Below are 25,412 nucleotides of genomic sequence, written 5' to 3'. Positions count from 1 at the left end.
CGGTAATCAATGCACGGTCGAAAACTAGAATCTTTCTTTTTAAATGAAGAATATGGGTGCTCCTGCTGGGGAGGAAGAGGTCCGAATGAAGCCCTTTTAGAGATCTTCCCAAAGGGCTTTTAATTCTGGTTCTGAAGGGCTGTAGATAAGCTTAAACGGAAGAGGAGATCCAGGAAGCAGCTCAATAAGACAATTATATGGCCGATGAAGGGGCAGTTGATCAGCATTCTTTTTGCTGCAGACGCCGTTAAATGACTGGTATTGTGGTGGCAACTTCTTGTTTTGTAGGGGAGCACTCCTGGGTTCTTTCTCCTGACTGGGTGCGAGCAGCTTGGATTAGCAATTCACTTTACAATGCTCTGAGGGGAAGGTGAAAGTTCTTGATTCCCAGTTGATGGCCGGGCTGTGAGTAGAGAACCAAGGGATTTTTAGAATGACTGGAAATTTTGGAGAGGAGATGAGCCAGGGAGTCAGCCACCAGAAAGTCCGCAGTGAGCATGCTCAGTTTTATTGTGCCAAAATTTGGTACACACAGTATTTTGGTGCATCTTACATTAATTCCATCACCATTGCAACATTTTAACCCTTAAGTGTGAGTCCCTTGCATAATAAATGGCTGTTGCTGCAGTCTTTACAACCAAATTAATGTGTCAGTGTTTGCTAGTTTAGTAAAGAGGGTGGTAGGAGCAGTTGCTCCTGAGTCATGTTCTTGTAATAAAGTGCATTTCTGAGAAAAAGGTGGAGCCTTGAACATTTGTGCAAGAAACGTATCCTTTTACTACTATCCATATAGAGTGATGGAGGGTTAACACTTGGGGAGCCAGCAGGAACAACACTGAGACAAGTGAACGGGGAATGAAGTAAGTGGTGCTGCTGTCTTGGATGTGCTTGTTCTACTGCTTAGTGGAAGGTCGGCTTTCTGGGTTTTTTCACTATCCTGACGATAAGTGATCAATACTTTAGTCCAGGAAAATCATTTTAACCCTTTCATATCCAAGGGTCTTTGATGCGCCTGTGTTCAAGGTTACATTCTGCAGTTCTAGTACTCCCACTTTCAAAAAAATGTCCGTTTTCATTTTTCCGGTGACATTTCTACATGAGGGCTTGTTTTTTGCAGGACGAGTTATATTTTTCAATCGTTCCATTTAACTAATTTACCATATAATGTATTAGAATACTTTTAAAAGTTTCTAAGTGGGGCGACAGGAAAAAAACCAAAACTGAACTATTTTGGGGGGCAGATGGTGTTCATGCTGCAGTAAAAATAACACCTTATTTTTATTCTGTGGGTCCGTACAAATACAAAGATGCCACATTTACAGTTTTTTATGGAGTAATGCTTTAAAAAAACAACACCTTTTTTAATTTAAAAAAATGGCTTTCTGTCACCATCTTTTGACCCTCATAAGTTATATTTGAACCATCTTGGAGAGCATACAACTTTTTGATCACTTTTTCTTCAATTGATTCTTGGACAGACCAACCAAAAAAAGTGCAATTCTGCAATCGCATTTTTATTTCTGATGGAGATAATGGTAATGTGATATTTTAATAAATTGGACCTTTACAGATGCAATAATACCACTTTTTAGAATTTTATTTTTTTATGTTTTAGCTTGCAAATGTTTAAAAAAAATTTTTTTAATTTTTTATTTTCTAATAATGAGAAAAATATTTATTTGACTTATTTTTGCTCTTTTGTATTAGTCCGCATAGGGAACTTGAATTTGCAATTCACAATACTAGAGTATTACATTATACTGTATTTTAACAGTCTGCCTATTAACCCCTTCAGGATGTGGCCTTTTTTTTTATTTTCAATTTTTCCTCCCCACTTTTAAAAAGATCATAACTCGTTTATTTATATTTATCCATCGCTGTAGCTGTCTGGGTGCTTGTTTTTTTTCAGGACAAGTTGTATTTTTGTATTTTTCAATGGTATTGTTTAATGTACCATATGATATACTTTTAAAAAATTCTAAGTGGAGGGAAATAAATAACACAGTTTAGCTATCCTGAGGTGGGGGGATCTTGTTTTCACTGTCAGTACGATTACTATGATACTAAATTTATATAGTTTTTTTGCTGTACTACTTTGAAAAAATAAAATCTTTGAAAAAAATAAAATTCTTTTCTGCCGCCATCTTTTGACCACCATATCTTTTCTATTTTTCCATTGACACAGCTGTGTGATGCACATTTTCTGCAGGTTCTGCAGGTTTTCTGTGGTTTCTGTTGGTACCATTTTAGAGTACATATGACTTTTTTTTCTATTACATTTTTTCTTGAAGAGGAAGACATGGCTTGATAAGCATTCAGCTATGGCACCTCATTGGGATGGGGGGGAAGGGAGGAGGTGTTTGAGGCCATGGAATACTGATTGGTATTAAATGTCGCAGTGGCATTAAGGGATTAAAGATGTGCCACAGGCAGACAATCCTAGCAGCCCTGGGCGCCTTCAGAAGGTTCCAGGCTGCCATGACACCTGGATGGCACCCTGAGTTTTAATCATGGTGGGGCCATTTGGGAGATTTAAATCTCAATTGATCGGGACACTGTATTAACAGCCATAATCTAGGTTATTCCCGATTGCAGCTGTTTTTGTGGACAGTTGTTGGCTTTCAAAGACAACTAATACCAGTTGTCTGTGAAATGGGTCCAGCTCCGAAGCCCACTTCATATACAGCATACACGCATCTTATATGCAGTTAGGGCATATATAGGCGTATGTACACACTTTGTCAAAAAAAAAAATCCTGCCCGTAGAATGAGTTGCTGCAAAACTCGTCCTGCAGTTCCATCTCAGGCAGATATACAAATGATTAGAGTTGTGGTGATTAGATGAACGGTCTTGTCACCGGAGGCCCTAAAAGTGGTTCTCCCCTTGGCCTATAAGAGGCTCTCGGAGGCTCCTTGTGTGTAGTGACCTCTTCTTCCGCTTGTGTAGAGCTTGTTGACCACTAGACGCCTCTACGACGCAGAGAAGAGATTTCACCCCGTTACCAGAATCTGAGAGGGGGGGCATTATTGGGATGTGCGAAGCTGGATGGTCGTATCGATGAACTGCCCCTCACCAGCTGTTGTGACCAGACTGTTAGGAGGTGTTTGGACCAGTGGATGTGTGAGGGCACACAAGGAAACTGGGCTCAAGACCCCTGACAGACCACCAGTAAAGAGGAGCATCTGACCAGACTGTTAGGAAGTGTTGGGACCAGTGGATGCGTGAGGGCACACAAGGAAACTGGGCTCAGGACCCCCCGACAGATTACCAGTAGATCATCTGATTATCCAACAAGCACAAGCAGCTCAAACTGTTTCAGTGTTCACCATCTAGAGACAGGCGTTGCCATCGTTACAGGCTCCTGTGTCTATCGGAACCATTTCCAGGTGCTTGGCTGAAGATATTTGGTCTCACAGCATCCATTACATTTCTGCCTTTGACACCCACCCGTATCACATCTTGTATCTAAGATAGAGTCAGTACAACAGGGTACTAGAGCCTCCATGCACACCCGTATCATATCTTATATCCAAGCTAGATACTGTACAACAGGGTACTAGAGCCTCCAAGCTTGCCTGTATCAGATCTTGTATACCAGCTAGAGGTGGTACAACAGGGTAGTAGAGCCTCCATGCCCCCTGTATCACATCTTGTATACAAGCTAGAGGCGGTACAACAGGGTAGTAGAGCCTCCGTGCCCACCTGTATCACATCTTACACCGAACCAAGAGGCATTGCAAAAGAGTCCCAGAGCCTCCATTTCCGCCCATATCCCATCTTGTTTCCAAATTAGAGAAGGTACAACAGGGTACCAGATCCTCCATGCCCACCTGTATCACATCTTGTATCCAAGCTAGAAGAGGAAGAACAGGGTACTAGAGCCTCCATGCACACCCGTATCATATCTTATATCCAAGCTAGATACTGTACAACAGGGTACTAGAGCCTCCAAGCTTGCCTGTATCAGATCTTGTATACCAGCTAGAGGTGGTACAACAGGGTAGTAGAGCCTCCATGCCCCCTGTATCACATCTTGTATACAAGCTAGAGGCGGTACAACAGGGTAGTAGAGCCTCCGTGCCCACCTGTATCACATCTTACACCGAACCAAGAGGCGTTGCAAAAGAGTCCCAGAGCCTCCATTTCCGCCCATATCCCATCTTGTTTCCAAATTAGAGAAGGTACAACAGGGTACCAGATCCTCCATGCCCACCTGTATCACATCTTGTATCCAAGCTAGAAGAGGAAGAACAGGGTACTAGAGCCTCCATGCACACCCGTATCATATCTTATATCCAAGCTAGATACTGTACAACAGGGTACTAGAGCCTCCAAGCTTGCCTGTATCAGATCTTGTATACCAGCTAGAGGTGGTACAACAGGGTAGTAGAGCCTCCATGCCCCCTGTATCACATCTTGTATACAAGCTAGAGGCGGTACAACAGGGTAGTAGAGCCTCCGTGCCCACCTGTATCACATCTTACACCGAACCAAGAGGCGTTGCAAAAGAGTCCCAGAGCCTCCATTTCCGCCCATATCCCATCTTGTTTCCAAATTAGAGAAGGTACAACAGGGTACCAGATCCTCCATGCCCACCTGTATCACATCTTGTATCCAAGCTAGAAGAGGAAGAACAGGGTACTAGAGCCTCCATGCCCACCTGTATCATATCTTACATCGAAGCTAGAGGCATTGCAACAAGATCCTAGAGCCTCCATGCCTGGCCATATCCCATCTTGTATCCAAGTTAGAGGCGGTACACCAGGGTACTAGATCCTCCATGCCCACCCGTATCATATCTTGTATCCAAGCTAGAGGCAGTACAACAGGGTACTAGAGCCTCCATGCCTGCCCGTATCATATCTTGTATCCAAGCTAGAGGTGGTACAACAGGGTACTAGAGCCTCCATGCCCGGCCGTATCACATCTTGTATCCAAGCTAGAGCAGTACAACAGGGTACTAGAGCCTCCATGCCTGCCTGTATCCTATCCTGCATCCAAGCTATAGGCGGTACAACAGCGTACTAGAGCCTCCATGCTGCCCACATGACATCTTGTATCCAAGCTAGAGGCGGTACAACATGGGTACTAGAGCCTCCCTACAAGGGGTCAGTTCTCCACAATAAATGATGCTTCTGCTCTGATAGTGTAATGACTTATATGATTGTTACAATCACACAGAAGAAGTTTCATCCATCCTACAACTTCTAGGGGAGTGATTGATTTTGATGATGAATTTATGATATGAAGGGGTTTAGGAAGGTCTACACAACATTTAGATTCATAGGTAATACTTATTGCTTGTTTCTTGTTGTGCTGGTTAGTTACATTATAATAAACACATAAAGATCCAGAGGACATGCAGGCAGTAAAACTCTACAATGCGCCTTTGATTTGTGATATTTTCGCTACAAGGAATAATAAGTGAGCATGCAGATGTCTCGTTTCACCATCCTTGCCAAACACCTGATGCCAGCACTGTGTAGTCAATAACATGGGCGTTGCCCTACCTGTCCCAGCTACCTGCGGAGAAAACATCAGCTTCTCCAATGCCCTTGTATATATAATGTACACGTGCACAAATAAAGCCACTGCTGCACGCACCCACTGTAATACAATACAGCCTCTTACTGCAGATCTACTGCTACATTACAACTTCTTAAAACTGTTGTAATTTAAAAGTCAAATTACTGCTCCATCTAATTAAAAAAAAATGAAGCAACATTGTAAATAGTCTTGATTAACCTGTTGGTGACCCCCAATATGCCTTTTTATGGTGGTCACTAATGGGCTTTAAATCTGCATATACATCTTTCTAAGGTGCTTGCTTGGCTGACTTCTGACAGCCAGGCTCCTGCTCTAACTGCCAGGAATATAGAAACCTCAGAGCCTGACAGTTTAACTCCTTACGTGCTGCTATCAATAGCAACTGTAGTATGTAAGCAGAGCTTCCAATGGATTCCTATGACAGCTGAAGCCCTGACAAAGGCCTCCATGTCTGTCATATAACTCAGTCTATTAGACCCCGCCTCCAGCAGAGTCTAATAAATAGGCACATATTCTAGCCCCCCCGAGGGACTTAAAAGTAGTGTCAAAAAAGGTTCAACAATGTTTTAATTTTTTTAAAATACAGTTTTATAAAGCCCACAAACCCCTTTTTGGACTCAGTCAGAGGAACGTTTTTTTCACGCATGTACAAGTGCGTGAAAAAATGCAGAACGCATGTCTAAAGAACGCATGAACAAAGCATCAAATGCATTTTTTATTCGCACTTGTTGTGCGGTCACACGATTTCTAAGCTGCACAAGGGGATTCCTTGGATGAGGAACCACTGGATGATGTCACATCCAAGGGCTTCACCTGCAGTGCCGGCCCCATTGAAAATATAGGGAGAAGATCACACTCCTCTGCCACAGCTGTGGCAGGGGATTCCTTCATCCCTACAGGGAGTCCCCTCATCACGAAACAGCTGTGATAGCTGTGGCAGAGGAGCCCAATGCTATCCCATTGCTTTCAATGGGGCCGGGACTGCTGCCGCCCCATTGAAGGCAATGGGATGAAGGCAACCCCCACAGGGATTTTCAGGGGAGGGGGTCTTGAAATATAAGCCCTACCCCCAAAATGAGCCCTAGTTGCAGGAAAAAAATAAATAAATAATACATCATCTAGATTGGTTGAGTGCTTTGACCAATTACAGACTTTCTGAGATTGATCAAAGCACTTGGCCAATTAGAGAGAGCGCTTTCAGGAGGCGGGGATTTTTCAATCCCCGGCAAGAGGAAAATAAAGAAGAGTGTCAGGGACCCAGGGAGAACACACACTGGAGCCGGACAGCACTTCTAGGTGATGTATTAATATTTTTTTTCTTGCAGCTAGGGCTTATTTAAGCGTTTTGCCAGTAGTATTTCCTACTGTAAACGTTGCATCGATTCGCACGAAAACCGGGTTTTTGCTCAAATCAAAAAATGCTATCTTTTGCCGGAGCGAATTTTAAACGCTTGTAAAAAACAGACATGTGACCACCACTCTCGTTGGGAAGCATTGGTTCTAATACATGCACTTTGAAAACACACCTATACATGCGTTAAAAATTTGCTCATCTGACTGAGCCCTTAAGTGGATAAAATACCAAGAATTTATCTCGCTTGGTGAACGCCATAAAGATAATTTCAAAAGGAACACCAGAACTGCTGTTTTTCTTTAGTCTACTTCCCCAAAAATATAATTAAAAGCAATCCAAAAGTCACATGCACCACAAAATGGTACTCATAAAAACTACAACTCTTCTCATAAATTCATAGAAAGGTAGAGTTGGAAGGGACCTCCAGGGTCATCGGGTCCAACCCCCTGCTCAGTGTAGGATTCACTAAACCATCCCAGACAGATGTCTGTCCAGCCTTTGTTTGAACACTGGCATTGAAAGAGAACTCAACACCTCCACAGTTCCACTAGCAACCTGTTCCACTCATTGATCACCCTCACTGTCAGAAAGTGTCTTCTAATATCTAATTTGTGTCTCCTCCCTTTCAGTTTCATCCAATTACTTCTAGCCTTTCCTTGTGCAGATAACAATAGGGCTGATCCCTCTGCACTGTGACAGCCCTTCAAATATTTGTAGACCGCTATTAAGTCTCCTCTAAGCCTTCTTTTTTGCAAGCTAAACATTCCCAGCTCATTTAACCGTTCTTCATAGGACATGATTTGCAGACCGCTCACCATCTTGGTATCTCTTCTCTGGACTTGCTCCAGTTTGTCTATGTCTTTTTTAAAGTGCGGTGCCCAGAACTGGACACAGTATTCCAGATGAGGTCTGACTAAGGAAGAGTAGAGGGGAATTATTGCCTCACATGATCTAGACTCTATGCTTCTCTTAATACATTCCAGAATTGTGTTTGCCTTTTTGGCTGCTACATCACATTGTTGACTCATGTTCAGTCTATGATCTTTTAGTATACCCAAGTCTTTTTCACATGTGCTGCTGCTTAGCCCAATTCCTCCCATTCTGTATGCGCTTTCTTCATTTTTCTTGCCCAGATGTAGGACTGTGCATTTCTCCTTGTTAAATACCATTCTGTTAGTTGCCGCCCACTGTTAAAGATTTTCTAGATCTTTTTGAATACTCTCTTTCTTCTGTAGTGTTAGCCATCCCTCCTAGCAAATTTGATCAGTTTCCCATCAATTGCCTCCTCCAGATCATTTATAAAAATGTTGAACAACACTGGGCCTAGGACAGAGCCTTGTGGTACCCCACGTGATACATTCTTTCACTTGGATGTGCAGCCATGTATGACCACTCTTTGAGTACGATCACTCAGCCAGTTGTGAATCCACCTAACAGTTGCCTTGTCAATCCCATTTTTGGTCATTTTTTCAATAAGTATGGTATGAGATACTTTGTCAAATGCTTTACTAAAGTCAACATATCCTATATCCACTATATTTTCCTGACCAAGCCAGTCGGTGATTCTGTCATAGAAGCAAATTAAATTCGTCTGGCATGACTTGTGTTTTGCAAACCCATGCTGGCTCTGGTTAATTACTGCATTTTTATCCAAATACTTGCATACATGCTGTTTAATAATTTGTTCGAAGATCTTTCCTGGTATAGAAGTCAGGCTCACAGGCCTGTAGTTTTCTGGATCCACCTTCTTCCCTTTTTTGAAGATAGGGACAACATTTGCCCTTTTCCAGTCTTTTGGGACTTCTCCTGTTCTCCAAAAATTTTCAAAGATTATGGCGAGTTATTCAGCATTTACCTTAGCTGCTTCCCTTAGTATCCTAGGATATAATTCATCTGGATCTTGAGACTTGAATTCATTTAAGTTAGCTACTGTATATACTCAAGTATAAGCTGACCTGAATATAAGCCAAGGCACCTAAGTTTACCACAAAAAACTGGGAAAATTTAGGTGCCTCGAGTGTAAGCAAGCACCCCCTGCAGTGATTTTTGGGGAAGGGCTTTAATTATAACCCCTTCCCTGAAAATCATCCTTAGTGGCGCTCTCCCTTACCTCCTCCGAAGGCTTCCTGCTGTCAGTCCTCCCCGGCTTCCGATTCCCAGTTGCCTGTAGTGGCCTCACCTGACCAGCGGCGTCGCACCTGACCAGGCTGCTGGGAACCGGAAGCTGGGGACCACTGACAGTGGTAGGCCCTCAAAGGAGGTGAGGGGGAGTGCCGCTGCAAATCTGCAGCTTATTTCTAGTTAAAATCTACACCAATACTACAGATTTTGACTGTCATTTTAGATGCAGAATTTGCTGCAGTAATTTATGCTGCAGACAGCCTGCAACATTTTTGCCATGTCTAAACATAAATTAAGTCAGCTTGAGGTATCCCCTATACCAGCCCCAGCAATAATAGTGACCCCCCACAGTAGCCCCAGCAATAATAGTAACCCCCCTCTGTAGCCCCTGCAATAATAGTGACACCCCACAGTAGCCACAGCAATTGTAGTGACGCCCCACAGTAGCCCTAGCAATAGTAGTGAAACCCCACAGTAACCCCAGCAATGGTAGTGGCAATCTACTGTGGCCCCAGCAGTAGTAGAGACAACCCACAGTAGCCCCAGCAATAGTAGTGATATCCCACAGTAACTCCAACAATAGTAGGGACACCCCACAGTAGCCCCAGCGATAGTAGGGACAACTCACAGTGTCCCCAGCAATAGTAGTGGCACCCTATTGTGGCCCCAGTGTGAGGATATATATATATATTGCCATATGTTTTTTTTATGCTTTATACCTATATGCAAGTTTTATTCAATTCCAAATGAGAAAAAACTTATATGTCGCCTTACATCAGATATTCCAAGGCTTTGCAAGAGATGTTTCTAGAAATTCAGAGATGATACCGAACCAGACACAAGGACGCGTGTACTTGGCCGTTTTCCCAGAAGCCCATATCAAGATTTTCTGAACTTTCACGGTCTTAGGCCGGAAATCCGGACTTCCCATATATGGAGAATGCATGCTTAAGCCGCTTTCTTAGAATTGAGTGGGTGATTCTTTGCACTGGAGTTAATTGAATACGTGATTTTCTGTACGTAAGCCAGAGGCGCCAGTATCAAGATAATGACTGTTATATGATTTTCACTGTCTCAGTCCGCAAATCCGGACTTCCCATATATGGTTATGAGCCCATCACCCCATGCTGATGATGGGACAAAGGGTATAAGATCTCAGGTAATCTGTAATAAAGCACGACGACGTCGGCAAAGCGCAGCCATGTCCCGTGTGAGAAACTATACCAGACCTCTGTGTGGTGTCTCTTCTTGCGGCCGGCAGCGGGGCAAGTGGGGTGGGCCTGATTGGTGCTGTACTTAGAATTACCCTGACAAATGGCGCAAATGGCATGAAGTTTTAACGTTTTAATAATAGTGGAGATTGTTGTATCTGCAGAATTTTTTTTTCCCTCTTACTTTTCATTTGGTCTCACAGACGAAGGGACCCTCCGTTTGAGTTTATTTAGTCGTTAATGGTTTAGCTAAGGAGAGGGAAGCACTCTGTGAGATAGGTCCCATAGACGAAGGAACCCTCCGTTTTAGTTTAGTTTAGTTGTTGATGGTTTAGCTGAGGAGAGGGATGTACTCTTTGGGACTGGTTCCATAAGAAGAAGGTGCCTTCGGTTGTATTGCCATATATAAGGGGCTGACAATTCGGGTCAGAAGGATGCACTCTATGGAGCGTGTTATTATTATTGTTGTTGTTGTAATATGCGTAAGATCTTATTAAAGAAGACAGAGCCCCTCAAGGGCTGCCGCCGTGTGGATGAATTTGTAGAATGTAAGAAAACGTGTATGAAAATGTGTGACACCGACCCGCACGGCAGAATACAAAATGGTGTCTGGGAGGGAGGTCTTTAGGACCGAGAGGCGCCTTGAAAGGCCAAGGTTTGCTAGAAAATGCTGGAGGAGGAGGAGAGAGAGAGACAGTCAGAGGAAGTTAGGCATGTACACATTATTTGTTTAAGAAAGTATCCGTAAGTGAAATGTTGAAAAGTACAGTAAGTGATCAAGAGGGCGTCAGGAGAGTGTCTATTGAAGGTTATATTGGCAATTAGGGGAGAGAAGTATGGGGAAGAAGCAAGTCGATAAGAAAGTTACAATGCATGTGATTTGTTGGCAAAGAGAGATGAAAATGTGTATAATACAAGATAGATAATAGATAATATGTATAATCGATACCAGGTGGATATATATGTGTGTATATATATATGTATATACTGTATGTGCAAATAGTTAACTGAGCTTGCTTTTAGGGGAGAAGAGTTTGTTGACATGTAGCTGCGAGCTTGTGTTCAGTCTGTTTAGTCTTCAAGGTCAAGAGATAACGAAGCGAGAGAAAGAATGCAATAATAACCCTGGATAATATCTTTGCTTGCTTACAATGAATTGAAATGAATTTAATTAGTTATACTGTCTTAGTAGGCAGGAAATATAGCAATTTATATTCTTACTTATACAGGGGTTGAAAATGAAGAACATGTTGTGCTGTATTTATGAGTTCAAATGCAGGGCTGTTCAGTCAGTGAATGCATATTCAGAGATTTATTTTGAAAAGGTGGGGGCTTTCAGAATTCACTCCAAATTCAGGGTCACAGATTCTAAAACACTTCAGTGTTTAACCCCTTAATGACACGGCCTATTTTGGCGTTGAGGACCAAGCGATTTTTTGGTATTTTTCCATCTCCATTTTTCAAAAGCCATAACTTTTTTATTTTTCCGTGGACGCGGCCGTATAAGGGCTTGTTTTTTGCGTGGCGATCTGTAGTTTTTATCGGTGCCACTTTTGGGTATATAGACAATATCGTAAAATTTTTTTTTTTTTTTTTTAATGATAACAGGGAGAGAAAACGCATCAATTCTGCCATAGATTTTTTTTTTTTTTACAGCGTTAATCATGCAGCATAAATGACACACTAAATTTTTTCTGCGGGTCGGTATGGTAACAACGATACCAAAATTGTTATATTTTTTTTAGGTTTTTACACTTTTTTGCAATAAAACCCCCTTTTTTTGGAAATCTTTTTTTTTCCTCTATAGCTGCATTCAAAGTCATGTAACTTTTTTATTTTTCTATGTACGGAGCTCTTTAAGGGCTTATTTTTTGCGAGACGAGCTGTAGTTTTTATTGGTACCATTTTGGGAAATGTACGGCTTTTTTGATCACTTTTATTGCATTTTTTGTGAGGCAAAATGCTAAAAATTAGCATTTTGCCTCTGTTTTTTAGCGTTTTTTTTTACGCTTTTTGTCGTACAAAATAAAAAGTGTGTTCAACTTTTTGTACACGTCGTTACGGACGCGTCAATATCCAATATGTGGGGTTTTAGTTTTTTTTCCCTTTTTTTATGCTAATATTAGAAAAAGCATAAAAAAGGGGTTTTTTACATTTTTCTTTTTTTTACACTTTTCTTTTCTTTTTTTTAATACTATTTGAGTCCCTCTGAGGGACTTACATCACTGTGCCTATGATCGCTGTCATAAGGCATGGCAGAGCTACTGCTCTGCCATGCCTTATCGCTTGTACAGCGATTATAGGCACAGGCAATACAGGACGCCAGTGTCTGGCGTCCTGTTGCCATGGTGACAGGCCGGGCTCTCGCGATAACATCGCGAGTTCCGGCCGGAGACACACAGGGATCGCGATCCCTTTGTGAACTCTTTCCCTGCCGCGATCTACTTAGATCGCGGCAGGGAAGGGGTTAACAGCGGCGGGCGCATCTCCGATGCCCCCCCGCTGTTGGAGCGGGACGCCGGCTGTGACTGACAGCCGGCTCCCGCTGCGGGATAGCGCGGGATCTTATGTGATCCCGCGCTATCTCCAGGACGTACCAGGTACGTCATGTTGCAGGAAGTACCAGGCTGCCATGACGTACCAGGTACGTCCAGGAGCGGGAAGGGGTTAATACAGCATATAATAGCTTCAGTAAATAAGAAATATAGAATATTTCAGTCACTCAGCAAACTTTTTTCACATAATTTGTCATAAATAGCACTCACCTCGGTGTTTTTCAGATGATGTATGTATGTTTGTCAAACTTTTTTTGTCTGTGCATCTGCATGGACTGGTACACCTTTAAAGGGGGGTGACGGAGCAGACTTGAGAGCATGGATGGATGAGAGTTAGTGACCCGTGTTCAAGCTGCGGTGAGTGTGGAATGTGTGATGCAGGTAATGACTGGGGATAAAAGTCCTCCCCATGCATGGGACTTTGCTTGGTTGTGATGTGGATGCTTGGACTGTTAGGCTGAAATTAAGCTGAGAAGACGGACGCACGGAGCCAATATCGAGGGGGTGGAGCTAGATGATGTAATAGTACGTAGTAATGTTTCATCCCTCTTCTCGACAAGGGAGGGGGTGAGGATTTTGAGCAGCTAGTAAAAGTTTGTTTTGTTTTTTTTCTCCTGTCTTAAATTTGATAAGAAATTGCAGGCAGGAACAGACTAATAATGAATTTGCTTAAAGGGATCTCACATTTCAAATATTAGTAGGTGTTTGTAGATTATTCTGCCCCGATGTAACTCATGTTTCTGTTATAGGTGCTGACATTTTACAGGCCTTATCTGCATCCATCAAATCTTTTTACAATGTTGTACTAACTTAAACCCGGCTACTATTGTTCCAATTGAGTACCCTGGTTTAAAGGGGGGGAGGAGAAGGCATAGGTAATCTAGGTATTGCAAGTCAGCCATTTTTAAAGTCAGCCATTTTTAAATTTTTTTGCAAGCCATTTTTAAATTTTTTGCAACAAAGTTCTGATCTTTTTGAAATAGAATATCAGCCTGATTGTCTAGCAGTGATGCAACAAGAAAATTTAAGTTTAAAAAAAAAAAAAAAAAGTTACTGAAAGCCCTTGCTAATAATGCATATTTTGAGTTGTTTTTTATAGATGATACCAGGGTGATTGACGACTCCACACTGGATATACAGTGGTTACACAACAAGATGTCCTAAAAAGCAGAATGTCTCCGCATGTTGCAGTACAAGAAGCGGATCTAAAGGCCCTCACTGAGGCGTGTAGAGTGGCCACAGGTAAGACGGCAAACATTTACACTGACTCCCGGTATGCATTTGGCATAGCTCATGATTACGGCCCAACATGGAAGGCCAGACAGTTTTTTACCTCAGCAGGACAGCCAATTAAGAATGATGCAGCGGTCTCATGGAGGCCCTACTTCTACCTGACAAGGTGGAAAGCTCACACCAATTCCTACACCAGAGAAGCAAGAGGCAACGCCATCACAGGCCACACAGCAAAGGCAGCGGCCCTCAAGCCGTGGAAGAAAAGAAGAATTTAACAATAACTTTGGACTTTGATAATAAATTTGGACTTTGATAAAAACTTGGACTTTGATAAAAACTTGGACTTTGATATGCTAAAGACTTTACAGTTACAAGCCAGCAAGGAAGAAAAGGAAAAATGGACTAAAAAAGGGACGGCGTATGGTGAACAGTCAACAGAACTTGCTTACCATAGTCCCTGTGCCTCATGATGGCCCAGCTGACGCACGGAAAGACACACCTCTCAAAGCAGCAATGATGTCGATGCTTGAACAAGGACGGGTGGCTCCTTGGTTTTCTGTAGCTGCTGCATCATTTGTCCAATTTTGCATGATCTTTGCCGTAAAGCAACAGGGCAGAAGTAAATTTGCCACATCACGCTTGCCTAGACCACTCTACCCATTTCAGGGATTGCAAATTGGCTACACTCGGCTCCTACTTGTTGGGAAGCATGAATATGTGCTTGTTGTTGATGTCTTTTCAGGTTGGAGACCTACCCTGTTACCAAAGTAAATAAGCAGGTAACCGCATAGAAGCTCATGAATGAGGTAATCCGCAGATACGGGGCACCGGAAGTGATTGAGTCAAACAAAGGTACACACTTCACAGGTGAAATAATGCAACACATCATGTCCGTTTTGGGTATATTCCAGGCTTTTCACACACCCTACCATCCGCGGAGTAGTGGGAAAGTAGATACAAAAGGCAATGAAGGAAATGGTCAAATTTTGAATTGAGTGTCTTCCATTAGTTTTTCTTTTTCTCCGGAGGGTACATGCCACAGTAGCTGAGCTTGGGGAATGATTTTCTTGTTAATGTTGTCATAGGTTTCTCTAAGGAATTGTCAATAATGTATTCTGTAGTCTCTGCTTTTCTCCCAGGTCCTACAGATGAGTGTCACAATCTGAAACCAGGTGATATGGTCTATGTGAAAAAGTTTGAGAGAGAAACCCTGTTTAAAGGTCCTTACCAGATGTTGTTCACCACCCCAACTGCAGTCAAGCTCGAAGGAAAGCCCACTTGGATCCACACTTCGCACTGAAAAAACTAATGATCCTGCATATCCTTTACATGCTATAATGTGGTACAATTCCTCTAACATAAACCTTTGACTACTGTACACTAGCCCCCTGTTTCAGAACAAATTAATACAATCAATAAGACTACACTGAGGGTGAGAATCCAACACCGCATCGTGCTAAGAGAGACGTTGACGCTCCAGGTGGTAACTTTGATCCACATGTACACATAGATGCAATAGGAGTGCCAAGGGGGGTGCCAGATGAATTTAATTCTAGAGATCAGGTTAAAGCAGGTTTTGAGTCCTTATTTGCTGTTGTCACTGTTAATAATAATGTAGATTGGATGAATTATATCTATTACAATCAGCAGAGGTTTGTAAACTACACCAGAGATGCTTTTGCAAGGGTTAGCTGACCAGTTAGGGCCCACTGCATCCATGGCGTTCCAAAATAGAGTGGCCCTGGATATGATTTTAGCAGAAAGAGGTGGGGTATGTAATTTCCTGTTTGTGTATTATCCCTTTAATGTGACCAAAATTTCCCTTGTTTGAAAAAAGATGAAGAGCCAGTTCCGATAATGCCAACCAGATACGTTACCAGAAGAATGGAGAGATGGACTAGTACTGCGCCTGCCTTAGTCTCCTAAGATGGACTGTCAGTGGACTTCCCATTTGCCTAGGATAGTGCAGAAGACCTTAGGTTCCGGCGAGGGCACACCCTGTGGGGTGTTAACTCGTACAGATAGAGGGTATGGATGCCCGGAAATAAGCCCAGGGAATCCATGGCCTCCTTCTGAGGTGAGGTAGGGATCCCTCCCTTTTAGGAGTAGGGACTTACGGGCAGTGGAGAAACCCTGACGCAAAGGAGAGGCGACCGAGGAAGAGTGCAAGGTCTGATGCTTGATCTCCATATTAAGTTTTTTAGGGGGGTTTGTGAGGATATATATATATATTGCCATATGTTTTTTTTATGCTTTATACCTATATGCAAGTTTTATTCAATTCCAAATGAGAAAAAACTTATATGTCGCCTTACATCAGATATTCCAAGGCTTTGCAAGAGATGTTTCTAGAAATTCAGAGATGATACCGAACCAGACACAAGGACGCGTGTACTTGGCCGTTTTCCCAGAAGCCCATATCAAGATTTTCTGAACTTTCACGGTCTTAGGCCGGAAATCCGGACTTCCCATATATGGAGAATACATGCTTAAGCCGCTTTCTTAGAATTGAGTGGGTGATTCTTTGCACTGGAGTTAATTGAATACGTGATTTTCTGTACGTAAGCCAGAGGCGCCAGTATCAAGATAATGACTGTTATATGATTTTCACTGTCTCAGTCCGCAAATCCGGACTTCCCATATATGGTTATGAGCCCATCACCCCATGCTGATGATGGGACAAAGGGTATAAGATCTCAGGTAATCTGTAATAAAGCACGACGACGTCGGCAAAGCGCAGCCATGTCCCGTGTGAGAAACTATACCAGACCTCTGTGTGGTGTCTCTTCTTGCGGCCGGCAGCGGGGCAAGTGGGGTGGGCCTGATTGGTGCTGTACTTAGAATTACCCTGACACCAGCAGTAGTAGAGACAGCCCACAGTAGCCCCAACAATAGTAGTGACAACCCACAGTAGCTCCAGCAATAGTAGGGACACCCACAGTAGCCCCAGCAATTGTAGTGACCCCCCCCCCTCACAGTAGCCCCAGCAATAGTACTGACACCCCACAGTAGCCTCAGCAATAGTAGTGACACCCCACAGTAGCCCGAGCAGTAGTAGTGTTACCCCACAGTAGCCCCAGCAATAGTAGTGATCTCCCACAGTAGCCCAGCATTAACAGTGACACCCCACTGTAGCCCCAGCAATAGTAGTGACACCCCACAGTGGCCTCCGCAATAGTAGTGACACCTCACAGTAGCCCCAACAATAATAGTGACCCACCACAGTAGCCCCAGCAATAGTGACCCCCCCCACAGTAGCCCGAGCAATAGTACTGACCCCCCACAGTAGCCCCATCAATAGTAGTGACCCCCCACTGTAGCCCCAACAATAGTAGTGACACCCCACAGTAGCCCCAGCAATAGTAGTGACACCCCACAGTAGCCCCAGAAATAATTGTGACACGCCACAGTAGCCCCAGCAATAGCAGTGACACCCCACTGTAGCCCCAGCAATAGTAGTGACACCCCACTGTAGCCCCAGCAATAGTAGTGACACCCCACAGTAGCCCCAGCAATAATAGTGACCCACCACAGTTGCGCCAGAAATAATCATGACACTCCACAGTAGCCCCAGCAATAGTAGTGACCCCCATAGTATCCTTAGCAAAAATAGTGACCCCCCCACAGTAGCTCCAACAATAAGTGACACCCCACAGTAGCCGCAGCAATAGTAGTGACACCCTACAGTAGCCCCAGCAATAATAGTGATCTCCCACAGTTGCCTCAGTGATAATAGTGACACCCCACAGTAGCCCCAGAAATGGTTGTGACACCCCACAGTAGCCTCAGCAATAGCAGTGACACCCCACTGTAGCCCCAGCAATAGTAGTGACACCCCACTGTAGCCCCAGTAATATTAGTGACACTCCACAATAGCCCCAGCAATAATAGTGACCCACCACAGTTGCCCCAGAAATAATCATGACACCCCACAGTAGCCCCAGCAATAGTAGTGACCCCCATAGTATCCACAGCAATAATAGTGACCCACCACAGTTGCGCCAGAAATAATCATGACACTCCACAGTAGCCCCAGCAATAGTAGTGACCCCCATAGTATCCTTAGAAAAAATAGTGACCCCCCCCCCACAGTAGCTCCAACAATAAGTGACACCCCACAGTAGCCCCAGCAATAGTAGTGACACCCTACAGTAGCCCCAGCAATAATAGTGATCTCCCACAGTTGCCTCAGTGATAATAGTGACACCCCACAGTAGCCCCAGAAATGGTTGTGACACCCCACAGTAGCCTCAGCAATAGCAGTGACACCCCACTGTAGCCCCAGCAATAGTAGTGACACCCCACTGTAGCCCCAGTAATATTAGTGACACTCCACAATACCCCCAGCAATAATAGTGACACCCCACAGTTGCCCCAGAAATAATCATGACACCCCACAGTAGCCCCAGCAATAGTAGTGACCCCCATAGTATCCACAACAATAATAGTGACCCCCCACAGTAGCTCCAACAATAATTGTGACAACCCACAGTATCCCCAGCAATAGTGACCCCTACAGAAGCTCTATAGTATTAGCACTCACCCTCAGACCCACATACTTACCTCTTCCGAGGTCTTCACAGCACCGCTGCTCCTCTCAGTGCTGCTGCCGGCGGGCGGAACTTTGTGTGCCTGCACCACGCCTCCTCCCCCTCCTGTCCTCCCTTGCGCAACCAAAGAGGACTGGTGAGGGGAGGAGGAGACGAAGATCCCGGATGCACACACTGCTGGCAGTGTGTGCATCCGGCCCGCAGAGCTTCAGAGTGATTACCGGCACCCCTGCTGGTAATCACTATAATGGTGACCATATGGCTGTCTCGCTAGAAAGCAGGACACAGGGTGCCAAAGCGTGACTATCCCGCCTAAATCGGGACGTCTGGTCACCTTAAAAAAGGGGTATTATAAAGGAAAGTGTTCCACTTCACACAGTGTCCTCTCCTACAATGTCTCTTCTCACTCGGAGCCCTGCTACTTCCTCCTACGGCTAGTCCCCTGGTCTCCAGTTAACTCTATCACTATCTGTGCCTTGCCTCCAAACCTCAACCAGTGGGCCTCCCGTACGTCCACTGGCCCCTGGTTTGATCCTTTTACTTCAGCTTTGCCTCAAGACATTTTAGTTTGTGCTTTTTCATTTGTCTTGGCTGCAGCCATTCTTTTTTGAATACAGAATTCAATGCAGGATGACTGGCGGAGGCTGAGAGAATCCACGAGGCTTCCTACAGGGTGTTCAAGTCTCCTGCAGTTCGAACAATCAATATGATGAAGTGATGATGAATGATTTAACGTAGTTAGCACCAGATGAAAGAAAAACTCAAATAATTTTCGACCTCATTTATCAAACTTGCCTATAGTCAGCTGAGCTTTCATTTTACCACAGTGGTTAAAGAAAAGAGAAGCGGCGCTGTGATTGGTTGCTATGGACAACAAAGACAGTTTTACTGCGGGATAGTTTTGATTTATGAGGCCTTTTGTCTTGCGAATTTTTGATTCATTTTGAAGTTCTCGCTCCTAACGCAGCACTACAGGTGCATGAAGCAGAATGACGACTCCATAACAGCGCACGCAAATAGTAACGTGGTAAGCCGGAACAAAAATTGGTGTCTGACAAAGATTGCACAAATGTTGCTATCAGCTGATAATCATTTGCTCCTTCTTCTGTTGATCATTGGCCTGTTTACATAGGACAACGATGGGGTGAGCAAATGCTCAATCATGATGATCAAGCCATCTAAAATGGCCCATAACTTTTGGGGTAATAACAACAGTACTCTAGATTAGTATAATGTACTTATCCATAGTATTCTTGGGAAGGTCTACTTTGGACAGTCTCTTGGGCTTCCTGAGCAGAACCTCTTGGAAAACTGCTTGGGAGACTTGTTACTAAGTGTTTAATTTCTCTGCAGCGCACTCACAGGACAAACAAAGCATTGCACTGTTCCTCTGGAAATCTTTTGGCTCTCTGTGTAGTGCAGAGTCCTCCAGAGTCAGAGTGGACTTTGGCCTTTTTTCAAAGATGAAAGAGGAGACAGACAAGGGTGTAACTTAAAGCTCATGGACCCCAATGCTAAATCTGTAACAAGCTCCCCATTTATCGATTGCACCTGGGCTTTTGAGCCCAGGTGCAACAGATATATATAGAGAGAGTGCAGGCCTTAGAGTGTTTGTAAAATAGTCCAAATTGATGGCCTCTCAATTTTTTTGAATGTACGCAGTAGGTTTTAGGGAAGGAGTCCAAGAACAGTATATGGTGATCCAAGAGCTGGAAGAATTTGGAGAATTCGGAGACAGAGTAAAGTTGGGAGAACAGGTTGGCAGCCTTGGTGACCCACTTAGCTGGTGAGATTTTTACACCTATGGTGTGTTTTAACACATTTTAAAAGCCATTAAGATGAACCTAAGTAATATCTCTAGAACCATTCACACAGCTGAATTCCTCAGAGAAGCAGGAATATGATTGCTTGAAAAAACTGAATGCCTTGGGTCATATCAAGGTTCCTTATAAGACTTCTGACAAATGCTGCCCTGGATTGTCAAACCCTCAGCATAGGATAGGTTTGTACCATTAAAACGGGGTTATACATTTTATGTCAAGCTTCATTCCATAGGAATACATTGACTCGCATGTACATCTGAAGAGCGTACTGTAGGTCTGTGCAATGAAGAAGCTATATTTGTAGCATTGTGACACTAACATTATTTTCCCCTAACCTTTTTCATAAATAAGCAACTTCTAGATACATGGAGGATGTATGCAGTGCATCTACATTACAATCCTGTCCTGGACAAAGTGCTGATGCTGCAGCGAGAACCTTCCTCCTATAGGAAGCTTAGTCGTAGCCCCAGTTTCCATTAGAACATCATCTTCCCCTGAAAGATACAGAAAAGATTTTCACTAAAGAAAGTTAACCCATTCTCTGTGTTACCAGGCAGAAGTGTCCACAGAAATACCTATCCAGTGGCAAAGCATATCTTTCTAGCATTGCACAAGGGTACAATATGTGTGTGAAGCATGCTTGTTCCAGGGCTAAAATAACCAAATGAATCAATTTAAGGTGAATTAGCATGACAAACAAATAATTTATGGCTGTAAAGGATAAAGACAAATGCAGAACTTGAAAAAAAGTGAGCTTTGTTATCTTTGCATAAACTGTTCAAAATGACCACTATTAGCAGATATGCAAGAATGTGCACGGTTCAGCATGGCAGAATGGACTGCACCTAGCATTTCACGGTTCTACAGACTGCTCATATTCATCTCTTCACTTCGCCAACATCACGAGGTGCTCCTGGGTATTTGTCATAGACAGATACATCCAGGTGACCCCACACGTAGACATCCAGAGTGGTCAAGTCTAGGGAACATGGTGGCCAATGAACAGGGCTGTGTTGTCTAATCCAGTGAGTTCCAAACCAAGCTGCAAGCCACCCGTGCACATCTTTCCAGGAATGAGGTGGAGTCCTATCATGTTGGTACCAAACGTGTTGATGTTGCAGCTGCAGCTCATGCGTTTCATCTTGTTTCCACTTAATTATCATTATTATTTTTATATTTATTTTTGCATTTATATTTTAATTATAATTATCATTCACAATATTGTTCATTTGTATATGACATTGTCACTGTACTCTATGTATCACCAAGTAGCTTGCATCATGTTGTCTCTTATTGTAAAAACAGAAATACGTATCATAGCACTATTATATATACTAACCACATAAAAATACAAGTTTGTTAGCACATATTTTGATCAAAACATGTGGGCCCAGACACCACATCCAGGCGACCATTTGTTTTAGGCCAGATTCCTAACTCTAAGAGTGCTTTCACAAGGGTCAAAATTAGCCTGCAGTTGTGGAATTCCACACCAAAATCTACAGATTCAACTGCAGATTTTGATGCAGAATTGCAGGCAGGTCATAAGCCATTCTCTATTCCGCAACAAAATCTGCAGGTAGCCTGTGGATTTTGGTTCAGAATTTACAGTGGCTTGAGGTGAATCCTTCATGCTAATTCCATCCTGCGTGAAAGCCCCCTAACAGACACCTATCTTTGGTCTAAGCCTCAATGGATTCAGGGAATATAGGATACCAGACTGTATAGTCTAATTAAAAGGCCTGGGACAGATAGGTGGAAGCTAGGTGTCTGTTAGAGGTAGAATCCGAAAGAAATGGTCACCTGCACATAGTGGATGGGCCTACATGTTTTGATCAATTATGCGCTAAGAACCTTGCACTTTTTTTGCAATTAGTATACATAACAGTTATGCATTCTGATGCAGATATTAGATGTGTGTGAGTGCTGAGGTGTGTGCTTCTGTATTTGTTGCAGCCATGGGTTACTTACACTTCATGAATGGATACATTGGGGGATATGTACTATAGTATGCTAAACCGCCGTGCAAAAGTTGCAATTTTGATGCATGTGCCAAGACTGTACCTTTTCTAGCTTTTAGGCAAGGTCCTAGCACTTTTTCAAAAACTGGGTGGGCCCTGATTTCAGGCTGTGGTCACAATTACTTTAATGTATGCCAGAAAATGGCATAGATTTCCATCTAGTGCATGGAGGTACTGTAAGGGGGTCCATATGAGGGCAGGCAGAGGCAGAGTGAGCGCAGCAGGTGAGAGGCAGCAGACATAGAGCAGAGAGCACGAGCAACCGCAGTACTGATGTGGTGGCAGCCATTGGAGAGTGCAGTGAACACGCTGTCCCCATTCTTGGGAGCTGTGCATGAGAGAGCAATGCAAGACATGCAACAGGATCCAAAGATCGAAGGGCAGGGAATCTCCATTCCTGCAGAGAGCTTGGTCTCAGAAGATGTTGGTATCGCCAGGACACTGTAACATCGAAAGCTACCAGAAATGTAAGACCGGTCCAACAACACAGTGCTCACTCTTAGGGACAATGACAGAAGGACGATTATAGACTGGGGGTGTAACTCCTCAGATGGGACTGTGGACCTTGGAGATTCAGTGAAACACAAGACTTGCTATAATCTACACCAAATTTTGGTATACATTATAGCAAATGCGATGGGCCTCACAGCTAGGCCACCTAAAGCTGGGCTCTGCCCACTATCTGAAAACGTAGTGGGGTACAGGGTGAATGCCTGAAAAGTCACAGTTTTGGCCTGTGCTCCAAAATTATGACTTATGGAACCCTAGTGTCCAGAGCTTAATAAACAGGCCCTTCTGTGTTGTATATGACAGTATGGGTGGGACGAACTGAAGGGGGAGCTCCACTCTTTGTAAAAAAAAATACAGCTCTTAGGCCCAATGTCGATGCCCCGTAGTTCAAGCTACCCATTGGGAAGCAAGAGCATCCACACTTCAATTTACACATACAGATTTGTTTTCTGGATTCCACATGCGGAAAACAAATCACAGCATGCTCCATTTTAGTGTGGTTCCCGCACACACCGATTCCATTGAAGTTAATGGAAGCCGTCTGATCCGCGGCCCATCCGCAGTTAACTGGGCTGTGGATTACAGGGGAAGAGCAAGAAGATTTAAAAAAAAATAAAATCTGTACTGTGCATGTACACCGGTCGGCACTTCTGCACACATCCACAGTACAGAAGAAAGAAGACCCAGAAAAGATAAGCAGGGTCGCCGGCCACGGGCAGGGTCGGATTCCGCTGCGGGCTCCCGCATGCGGAATCCGACCCACCGTGGACATGAGGCCTTCAAAAGGAGTTGTCGTTTTGCTGCAAAACTCGGCATGCAGTTCCATCTCAGGCAGGTATACAGCTTGAAAAAGGCCTAATATGGCCGAAACGTAGCTTGCTTTTTATTTGACCATGGATTAATAAATCTTTTTGCATCTTTTTTATCAAGTAATCGATTTTCTGCTCATGCTGCCACTATACTTAATTACATTCAAATTGCTATTGGTGTCTTGTGGTTCGGGCTCTCACTGTGGCTTGCAGTTTATCCACCTCACTCTTTTGGGAGCTCTTTTGTGTGCTGCTGTACCCGCTCATTGTACGTGATTCAGGCAGGTATACAAATGATTAGAGTTGTGGTGATTAAATGAACAGTCTTGCCGCCTGAGACACTTAAAGTGGTTCCCCCCTTGGCCTATAGGTTCCCCCCTTGGTCCCTTGTGTGTAGTAACCTCTTCTTCCGCTTGTGTAGAGCTTGTTGACCACTAGACGCCTCTACGACGCAGAGAAGAGACTTCACTCCGTTACCAGAGTCTGAGAGGTGCGCATTATTGGGATGTGAGAAGCTGGATGGTCGTGTCAACAAATTGTCCCCCAACTGGGCTATTCTGACCAGACTTTTAGGAGGTGTTGGGAACAGTGGATGTGTGAGGACACACAAGGTGACCGGGCTCAGGACCACCTGTCAGACCACCAGTAGAGAGGAACGTCTGATTGTTCGACAAGCAAGAGCAGCTCAAACTGTTTGTTGTCCACCATCCAGAGACAGGTTGCACCATCGTTACATCCCTGTGTCGGTCAGGACCATTTCCAGGCACTTGGCTGAAGGACATTTGGTCTCACAGCACCAATTACATGTACTGCCTTTGACACCCACTCATCATCACCTCCATTTGCAGTGATGTCGTCAAGATGAAACTGGACTGCTGTGGAGTGCAACCGGGTTGTCTTCAGCAACAAATTTAGGTTTAGTTTGGGCAGTGACGATGGGCCATGTTAGTGTCTGGAGCACCTCAATCCTGCCTTTGCTGTAAAGCGGCACACTGCCCCCTGCTGGTGTGATGGTCTGGGGGGCCATCACATACAACAGTCGGACCATGTCTACCTCTATCACATGTTGTATCAAAATTAGAGGCTGTAGAACAGGGTACTAGAGCCTCCATGTCTTCCCATATCACATCATGTATCCAAGCTAGAGATGGTACAACAGGGTACTAAGGCCTCCATGCCCCCATATCACATCATGTATCCAAGCAAGAGGCGATACAACAGGGTACTAGAGCCTCCATGTCTGCCTCTATCACATCTTGTATCTGAACTAGAGGCTGTACAACAGGGCACTAGAGCCTCCCTGCCCGACCGTATCACATCTTTTATCCAAGCTAGAGGCGGTACAACAGGGTACTAGAGCCTCCATGTCTGGCCGTATCACATCATGCATCCAAGCAAGAGGCAGTACAACAGGGTACTAGAGCCTACATGCCCACCCCCATATCAAATCATGTATCCACGCTAGAGGTGATACAACAGGGTACTAGAGCTTTCAAGTCTACCTCTATCACATCTTGTATCCGAACTGGGGGCTGTACAACAGGGTACTAGAGCCTCCATGTCTGCCTGTATCACATCATCTATGCAAGCTAGAGGCGATACAACAGGGTACTAGAGCCTCCATGTCTGCCCGTATCACATCATGTATACAAGCTAGAGGCGGTACAACAGGGCACT

General features: G+C 44.0%; 1 long non-coding RNA gene across 2 annotated transcripts in view; it reads left to right on the top strand.

Annotated features, from left to right (window-relative positions):
• Positions 1-804: 804 nt before the first annotated feature.
• Positions 805-25,412, top strand: part of LOC136626879 (uncharacterized) — a 39,766-nt gene continuing 15,158 nt past the window's right edge. Inside the window, exon 1 of one of the 2 annotated variants that reach the window (XR_010792702.1) lies at positions 805-860. This is a non-coding gene — a long non-coding RNA (uncharacterized lncRNA). Of the gene's footprint in view, positions 861-20,234; positions 20,359-25,412 lie in introns of those variants that run through there. The other variant, XR_010792701.1, reaches the window with a different exon arrangement.

This window comes from Eleutherodactylus coqui, chromosome 5, assembly GCF_035609145.1.
Source record: "Eleutherodactylus coqui strain aEleCoq1 chromosome 5, aEleCoq1.hap1, whole genome shotgun sequence".
Classification (NCBI taxonomy): Eukaryota; Metazoa; Chordata; class Amphibia; order Anura; family Eleutherodactylidae; genus Eleutherodactylus; species Eleutherodactylus coqui.
Note: the sequence above shows the minus strand (reverse complement) of the source record. Positions and strands in the feature narration are given on the sequence as shown.